Genomic DNA, 9,540 nt, shown 5'->3' with positions numbered 1-9,540 from the left:
TGGGTAAGCTTAGGGTTGTGGCCATGAAAAGCAGCTCTCTGATGCACCATACTCTTGGTTAAAAAGGACAATTATTGTTGTTGATGCTGTTCTTTGCTAGTTTAAGATGCATGCCTATTTTGGTTGTGTTTCTTCGTCTCCCTTTATAGTCAAACTAGTGCCTTTAAATAATTTACTGTCTTTCACTAAGCTGTGTTTGCCTTTGTATGACCTGTCCCTCATCAATAAAGAGAAATACATTTTCCTGAGCAGAAAATGTGAGGCTCTGTGTCTTCTTATGTGTATGTATAAGAAATGTCAGAACAATCAGGTTTTAGAAATATTGATGGTGTTTGGCCAGTTTATATTCAGACAGAACAGGACTCAAAATGCACAGCTGAGGGTCAGGCTTGGACAGACATTTCTTGGGTGGTATTCAGGTTTGGACTAATATTTTAGACATGTCTGAAAAAGATACCAATCTTTATCTGCACAACACTGGCTTTACATTAACACTTGTTTTAAGTGAGCAGAGATTTGGATGATTTGAGCTTTACATTTGGGTTGAGAATTCTTCACATTTTTACAGGACTATTTTTTGAACATGCTGTAATCTAAATGAACCAACTCATTACCAACTAAAATTAAACACAGTAAATGAAATGACTGACCTTTCAGTAAAAATAGAAAAACACAGTTGATTTAGAAAAGTAGGTTTAACCCACTGACAAATCCAAATCTGACATTTTTTAAAAACTATTTCATTTTTTGCTTTGGATATGGGTAGAAAACAACACTAATACACTTTCTACAGGAGCATCAAGGACTCAAGTGAGCTTTTACTGAACACAGAAACAGAATAAGACACATTTGCAGAGTATTGCTAGAATGAATATAACTGCACCGGATTGCAAGGGTAGCAAATATGACTACTAATGCCAATTCTCTACACCATTAACACTGAAAGTCTTCGTGTTGCCATGAACATTTTCTGACAGTATCATTTTTTCCTGTACAGTAATTACTGAATGGCATACCTTTTTTTTCCTCATCCTATTTGTCATCATTAAAGTATTTTTTATAATATTTAACACAGGGTTTCCTTATGGTAGTCCTGTTGAGCCTGTGTTCATGAGGTGAATCAGGTGTGTTAGATGAGATACAATATTATTTTTGATTGAATTTCAAGCTATTAGATACACTACATGGCCAAAAGTATGTGGATACCTGATTATCACACCTATATGAGCTTGTTGAACATTCCATTTTAAAACCATGGGCATCGATGTGGAGTTGCTCCCTTTTTGCAGTCATAACAGCCTCCACTCTTCCGGGAAGCTTTCCACAAGATTTTGGAGTGTGTCTGACACTGACAATGGACAAGAGGGCCTGGCTTGCAATCTCTGTTCTAGTTCATCTCAAACATGTTCAGTGGGGTTTAGGTCAGGGCTCTGTGCAGGCCACTGGAGTTCCTCCACACCAGACTGATCAAACCATGTCTTTATGAATTGACTTGATGCTGGAACAGAAAAGGATCTGCTCCAAACTGCTGACACAAAACTGGAAGTGTTTAATTGTGCTGTAGCATCAACATCACCCTTCACTGGAACTGAGGGGCCCAAACCCTGAAAAACAGCCCAGCCCATCATCCCTCCTCCACCAAACTTTACTGTGGGCCGTGCATTCTGGTATGTAATGTTCTCCTAAAACCCACCAAACCCAGATTCATCCATCAGACTAAAGACCCATTTCATGACACTATCTAGACATATTTCTATTGCTTTCAGGGGCAGTTTGTAACTCTGTGATGGCCGATTTCTACACACTACGCATTTCAGCATTCACAATCTGCGTTTGTGTGGTCTACTGCTATGTAGCTGAGCTGTTGTTGCTGTTAGATGCTTCAGTTTCAGAATACTAGCACTTAAAGTTGTCTGGGACAGATCTAGCAGGACAGAAATGTCACAAACTGACTTGTGGCAGAGGCGGCATCTTATGACAGTGTGAGGTTTGAAGTCACTGAGTTCATCAATACGATCCTGTACTGCCAGTGTTTGTCTATTGAGACTGCAAGGCTATGTGCTTAATTGTATCCACCTGTTAGCAATGAGTGTGTCTGAAACACCTGAACTCACTAATTAGGAGAGCTGTCCACATACGTTCGGTCATATAGTGTATATATGACAACATAGTATCTATATGCACAGATGTGCTTTTCGCCTAGTTGTACATTTGAATTCAACCTTACTTGTCAGCTTTACTTGTCAAGTCAAGTCAAATTTATTTGTATAGCGCTTTTTACAACTGATGTTGTCACAAAGCAGCTTCACAGAAATCCGTTTAGGACAAAGTTTTAACATGAAATGTAAATCCTCCAGGTGAGCAAGCCAGGGGCGACAGTGACAAGGAAAAACTCCCTCAGAGCTGAGGAAGAAACCTTGGGAGGAACCAAGGCTCACATGGGGGGACCCATCCTCCTCTGGTCAAACTACCTACAAAATTATTATTCTACTAATGTTAATAGTAGTAGTAGTAATAGTTAGGAGACTTCAGTGTAGAGTGGGCAGCCAGTCCAAGGCAAGTGGCGGTGACTGGGGTGTGGGCAACTGGTCTAAAGCGGGTAGCAGGAGAGCTTGACAGACAATCGTCCATCAGTGTCCGGCCGGACAGGTGGGCAGTCGTTTACTCTGAAAAAGGTAGGGAAATGGAGTTAGTTTAGTTCTGTATGGGTGTTTGTATAATAATATGTAAAACATTTCCAGAGTGTGGCTAATGACTCCGGCAGATCTGACTAGAACAGCTTAACTAAAAGGAGAGAACCAAAAGGACACACAGACACGGGAGCACCCTGAAACAATCTGGCATCCCTCCGCTCCACCGTCCACAAACCTGAGTGATCGCGTGCGAGTGGTGGGACGACAGCACCAGTCTCAGTTTACTATAATTCCCTGCGTCCATGGACCCCTGGATCTGCTTTTATCTAAGGGGAAACATTAACTACCAAAAGCTAAACTGAACAAGTGAGTTTTCAGCCTAGATTTGAATATTGCGACTGAGTCTGAGTCCCGAACATTTTCTGGAAGATCATTCCAGAGTTTGGGGGCTTTATAAGAAAAGGCTCTTCCCCCAGATGAAGCCTTCTGAATTTTGGGAACTATTAAAAAGCCAGCACTCTGTGATCTGAGTAATCGTGGTGGCTGGTAATGGGAAATAAGGTCTTGCAGGTACTCAGGAGCCCACGTAGGGCTTTATACGTCAATAAAAGAATTTTGTAATCAATACGGAATTTAACAGGCAGCCAATGGAGTGATGATAGAACTGGACTGATATGATCAAATGTTCTAGTTTTAGTGAGAACCCTGGCTGCAGCATTGTGAAGTAGTTGAAGTTTACTTAAATTCCTGCTGGTGCATCCTGACAGTAGTGCGTTACAGTAATCTAGCCTTGAGGTAATAAAGGCATGTACTAATGTTTCTGCATCATGCAGCGATAAGGCATTTCTTATTCTGGCGATGTTGTGAAGATGTACAAAAGCTGTCTTAGTGATGCTGCCTGTGTGTTGATCGAATGATAAATCTGGATCGAGTATGATGCCAAGATTTTTTGCTGCTGAACCTGGTATAACTGGAAAGTCAGCAAGATTTAAAGTTAAATCTGATAATTTATTTCTTGCCACTTTTGGACCCAGAAGAAGAACCTCTGTTTTGTTACTGTTTAGGAGGAGGAAGTTACGCAACATCCAGCCTTTCACGTCTTTTACACAGTCCTCTATTTTCTTTAACCTGTATTTGTCATCACGCTTGGCTGATATGTACAATTGCGTATCGTCTGAGTAACAGTGAAAGTTAATGCCATGGCTACTTATAACTGTGCCTAACGGTAACATGTATAATGTAAATAATAATGGTCCTAAAATAGAGCCTTGCGGAATTCCAGATCTTACTTGTGAATAATTGGAAGATGAATCATTTACCTTTACGAACTGATAACGTTCCGTTAAGTAGGATTTGAACCACGATAGGGTGGTCCCTGTGATTCCAACCATGTTTTCTAACGTTTCTAGGAGAATATTGTGGTCTATCGTATCGTATCTCTGTGATTCCAACCATGTTTTCCAACCTTTCTAGGAGAATATTGTGGTCTATCGTATCGAAAGCTGCGCTGAGGTCAAGTAGCACTAACAGGGATATGTAGCCTTGATCAGAGGCAAGAAGAAGATCATTTGTTATCTTAACTAGAGTTGTCTCAGTGCTGTGATGTGGCCTGAATCCAGATTGGAATTTCTCATATATGTGGTTCTTATGTAGATATGAACTAAGTTGTTGGGCTACAGCTTTTTCTAAGATCTTAGATATAAATGGCAGGTTAGAAATAGGCCTGTAATTAGACAATACGCTAGCATCAAGGTTTGGTTTCTTGATCAGAGGCTTAATAACTGCTAGTTTAAAAGCTCTGGGTACATGGCCCAGGCTAAGGGACGAGTTTACTATAGTTAAAAGAGGATTAATGATAACTGGTAGTACTTCTTTGAGTAATTTTGAGGGGATTGCATCGAGTGTGCAGGTTGTACAATTTGCAGAGGAGATAATCTTCTCTAGTTCTAACTGTGGGAGTGGGTAGAAAGTTTCCAGCCTTTCTTCTGCAGCTATGTTATGTTTTATATCAGCCACATCAGATGACAGCCAAGTTGGATTTAATACTGTGGGTTGAATTTGTTGTCTAATATTTTCAATTTTATTATTAAAAAAGTCCATAAAAACTTCACTGGTGAGGGTCGCCGGAATTTGTGGTTCAGTACCTGCCTGATTTTTTGTAATTCTGGAAATCACACTAAACAGTAGTCTAGGATTATATTTATTATTCTCGATCAGCGAGGCCAGATATGCTGAGCGAGCTTTAGTGAGAGCATTTCTATACTCTATAAGGCTTTCCTTCCAGGCCAAGTGGAACACTTCCAGCTTGGTTGATCGCCATTTCTGCTCTAGTTTCCGTACTGTTTGTTTTAAGGTACGGGTTTTATCATCGTACCATGGGGCGAGCTTTTTCTGTCTTATCCTTTTGATTTTAAGTGGCGCCACATTTTCTAAAGTAGATCGGAAGGTATTTTCTAAGTAGTCGGTTAGTACATCTAGCTCCATTGGGTGTCATGGAGTGGAGACTAGGGTTGATAGTTCTGGGAGGTTTTCTATGAATTGCAGGGCAGTAAATGGTTTTACTGCGCGCTTTGTAGAATAGCGAGGGGACGTACATGTATTATAGCTAAGACGTAGCTCATAAGAAATTAGGTAATGGTCGAAGATTACTGAGGTTTGCGGTAGGATATTAAGCCTGTCTCTGTTAAGTCTGAGTGTCAGAACTAAGTCTAAAGTGTGACTACAGTAGTGTGTAGGCCCTGTTACATTTTGGGTAATACCAACAGAGTCTAGGATTGAAGCAAATGCCTTTTTAGTGGGTCATCTGCCTTCTCAAAATGGACATTAAAATCTCCTACAATCATTACTTTATCATTGCACACAGCTAGGTTAGCAGCGAAGTCACTAAATTCTTTTAAAAATTCTGAGTAGGGTCCTGGTGGTCTGTAAATGTTAAATAATGAAAATGCGTTCTTTTTTGTGGCTGGATTTGTAACGTTGATGGAAAGAACCTCAAAAGAAGTGAAGGTGTCACATTGTTTTTTTAGTGATATCTAGGGTATTCTGGTAGATTACACATAGTCCACCTCCTTTGCCTGATAATCGTGGGCTGTGTACATAATTATAGCCTGTAGGGGGGGCTTCATTTAGTGCTGAATAATCATCCTGTCTAACCCATGTTTCAGTAAGACAGAAAACGTCAAATTTATGATCACTTATAAATTCATTTATGATTACTGCTTTTGAGTTTAGTGATCTTATATTGAGTAACCCAAATTGTAGAGTTGAGGTGTTGCTGCTATCATCTGAATATGATTTAATATTGATCAGGTTGTCGAAACGGGCTGATTGAGTTATTCTACGTTTAGATTTAGATTTAATTCGGGGCAGAGACACAGTCTCAATACAGTGGAACCTAGGTGACGCAACTGGTCTGACGCAACTGGTGCTAGTAATCGTCTTATTTTCAGTGCTAACAGTAGCATTATAAGCTGTAGCGTTTCTATTTTTGGCACTACTTACGTGGCCTTCACTCTGGAGTCAGCGGATGGCCCTCTCGATGTTCCTAGAGAGGACAACAGATCCTACATGACTGGGGTGGAGGCCGTCCCTCCGGAAGAGCGCTGGCTGTTCCCAAAACAAGGCCCAGTTGTCCACGTAGGCCAAGCCGTTGAGGGCGCACCAGCCACGGAGCCAGGACTGCAGCTCGAAGAGCCTGCTGAACCGCTCAGATCCCCTCCTGTAGGTGGGTAGCGGTCCGGAGATGACAATCCTGGCGTCCGTCTTCTTCTTGGCGGTGTCCAGCAGCGTCTGGTATTGCTCCTTCAGGACCTCACTCCGTCGGTCGAGGATGTCGTTGGTCCCGACATGGATCACCACGGTCCCGAAGGCGTTTCGTCTGAGAGCTGATGGGAGGCATTCGGCTATGTCTAAGGCACGAGCACCTGGAAAACAAGTAACAGTGGCATGGGTGACGGGCCCCGGGACGTAGGTGAGGGCGTATGCGGTGTACTGAGGGCAGCGAAACGGTTTCCGGTGGTGAAGATCGGCTGGGGCGGCAGTGAGGGTCTGCAGGGCCCTCTGCGGCGCTGGCGTTCCCAGGGTCCATGTGGGGCTGGCGTGAGAACGGCGTCTCCCGGCGTGCAGATCACATCTGCACCCCTGGACACAACCACACAAATGTCACATGTACTTCTGGACCAGCGTTATTACTTTTGTTTCATTGCTGCTTTAGAACTGCTAAGATCAGATTACATTCTGTTGCTAGAACTGTAAACTGGAAATACCAGTCACAACTGCTAAAGCTGTAACTGTCATACTAATGCAAAAACTTTCAACATTAAAAGGTTCAGCTCCAGGTGTCACATTTTTCTTGACTTTTTTCTTTCTTGAATTTTATAGATATTTCAAAACTTGCAAATCCAGTATGATGGCACATCACTGTGCCTAATCAAGAGCAACAGCTATGGGAACTTTGCACCTCTAAGCCCATAGGATCACATACACCGCTGATATGGTATGATTCAGACTATGCACAGTACCGAGCCTACCGTTACAGTACATCTTCATCAGGACAATTCTAAACTAATCCTAAATCTAATGCAGACTCTTGGGTGAATCTCTAGTGACCTTTGACACCTCCCTAATTGCAAAGCTACCTGCCTAAATTCCCAGCAGCCAGAAACACATTCCTCTGGGCATTGGGTCCCTGCAGTTTAGAGCAGTGGTTCCCAACCCTGGTCCAGGAGGAACCTCTGCCCTGCACATTTTTGTGTTTTCTTGCCAAAACACACCCACTTCATCTCTGAAATGGTTTAGAGCTTTATTTCCCAACAGTGGGAAACAGGGTTGGTTAAAAACGGACCTCCAGCAGGTGTTGTTCTCCAGTATACTCCTGAGATTCTCAGAACTGATTGCAGTTTGCACACACAAAAAAGTTAGTCATACTAGATCCAGCTGATGTTCACCACAAGCAAATCTCCACTAATAACCATGCCATGTGCTGGCCATCAACAGTCAGGATCTGTGCAATCTATACTAATCCTTAAACTAAAAAGAGAGAAATCTGTATTGATTGTAAGCTTCTGGCAGGGAGAGTAACAGGGATGGCACTATTGCATTGTTGTCACTGCTGGAACACAAAAATCATAGTTTTATCCATTGTTGTAACTAGCATCTTCTAGGCCCTGCAAAAACAGTTAATAGGCCCACATGGGTCCCCACCATATGAAAATGAAAATGAAAATCAATTAATAGAACAAACATACAATGTAATTTGCACCTTTATTTGTTATTGTTATGTCTCAAATGAGTCAATGCCAGTCCACCAACCTAATGTTAAATGTTAAACAAACTACTTATATCAGCAGCACCTGGTTTAATTTAATGAATAACTGATTTGATAAACTAAGCGGTGGATGGTAACTCTAATACTGGCCTTCCTCAAGGAGAACTTTAGAAAATGGATGAGAAACACACAGCAAATCACAAGGGATTATTCATTTGTTTATTTGTATTTATTCTAATGTTAGTGTTTTTAAAACAAATACACTTACTGTCCAGAAAATAATAGATTTATATATTATTTCTCAGACGACTGAACAATGCACAGAGGTTTATTTAACAATGTAATTGTTTGTTTACAATGAGAGGTGATTCCAGACTTTAAAACTGTATATCTCTATCAACTGTATATCTCTATACCCATCCATGAGGTATGACAGCAACATAACCAGCTCAGTCCCTCAAACATTCATGTGTAAATAATCATCCATTTCATATGATGGTGTAAATACTTGAACCTGTGAAGTTAAAGTTCAGTGATACGTTAATCCAAATTCTATTTTTCCTGTGTATAATGCAATGTCTGTAGTGTCCAAATGCTACGTGCTGTCATTGATGACATTAGCTAGAATCTGAAAATCCATAATCATCTCAGTTGGTGGTGGATAATGTGATATTTCCTGATGGAGGGAAACAGCAGCTAACTAAGTGGTCAGGTGAGTAGAGGAGGCTAAAGGCTGACCTGTCGCTCTGTTGCTGAATTAGTTATTCTTTTAACACTGAGTCTTCATGTTGCCATAAAATTTTGTACAGGGTATAATTTTTACTGTACTGTAATTACTAAATGAAATACCTTTTTTTCTTGTTCCATTTATTATCATAAGTATTTTTCTATTAATATGTAATCAGGTCAGAAGAGGAGGCTAAAGACTGACCTGTTGCTGAATTAGTTATTCTGAGCACTCAGGTTCTTTCTCTCTCACCTCCACACTTCTCTCTTTTTCTATCCATTTTATGACAATATGAAACAACAGTGCTGACAGTGAGTGAGAGACTATTTCAGCTAGGATGATTTCTTACTGAATTACTAAATAAGTTTCCAGTAGTAGCAACAGAACCAGAGTGTGACAAAGTTCTTCTGTGTTGCTGTTCTTGAATTGTTTGTATTTTACTGGCTGACAACTGGACCATTTGACACAACCACTGGTGCAAAATAATGGAGGAAGGGTTTTGGAAAGATTTTGGAGATTTTTCGGAAAGTGAAATCTGAATTCCATCAAATCTACACCAATGTCATGGCCTTGCACACTGAGTTGCAAAAGACTGCTGCTGCATGTCATGACGATGCTAAATATTTGAAATATTTTGTGCTGCATTCACATTTTGCTGTAAGTCTACCAGGCAATTTCCGAATCACAAGACAGAAAGCTGCACCAAGGACAAACTAATGTATAATCCCCTTTTGTGAAGCAAAGTGAGCAATCGGCTCTTTAACCATTTGAATAAAGGATGTCTGTAAAACTTGCTTGTTGTAGTGCCAAGCAAAGCAAATGCTGTCTGTGTGAATGACCAATGTGTGCTGGTCAACCCCACCTTTAACTTCTATCAACATTACACAATCACTATCTTTCTACGCTACAAAGTG

The sequence above is a fragment of the Colossoma macropomum genome, unplaced genomic scaffold (assembly GCF_904425465.1).
Source record: "Colossoma macropomum unplaced genomic scaffold, Colossoma_macropomum, whole genome shotgun sequence".
Classification (NCBI taxonomy): domain Eukaryota; kingdom Metazoa; phylum Chordata; class Actinopteri; order Characiformes; family Serrasalmidae; genus Colossoma; species Colossoma macropomum.
The sequence above is the reverse complement of the archived record's forward strand: the minus strand, read 5'-3'. Positions refer to the sequence as shown.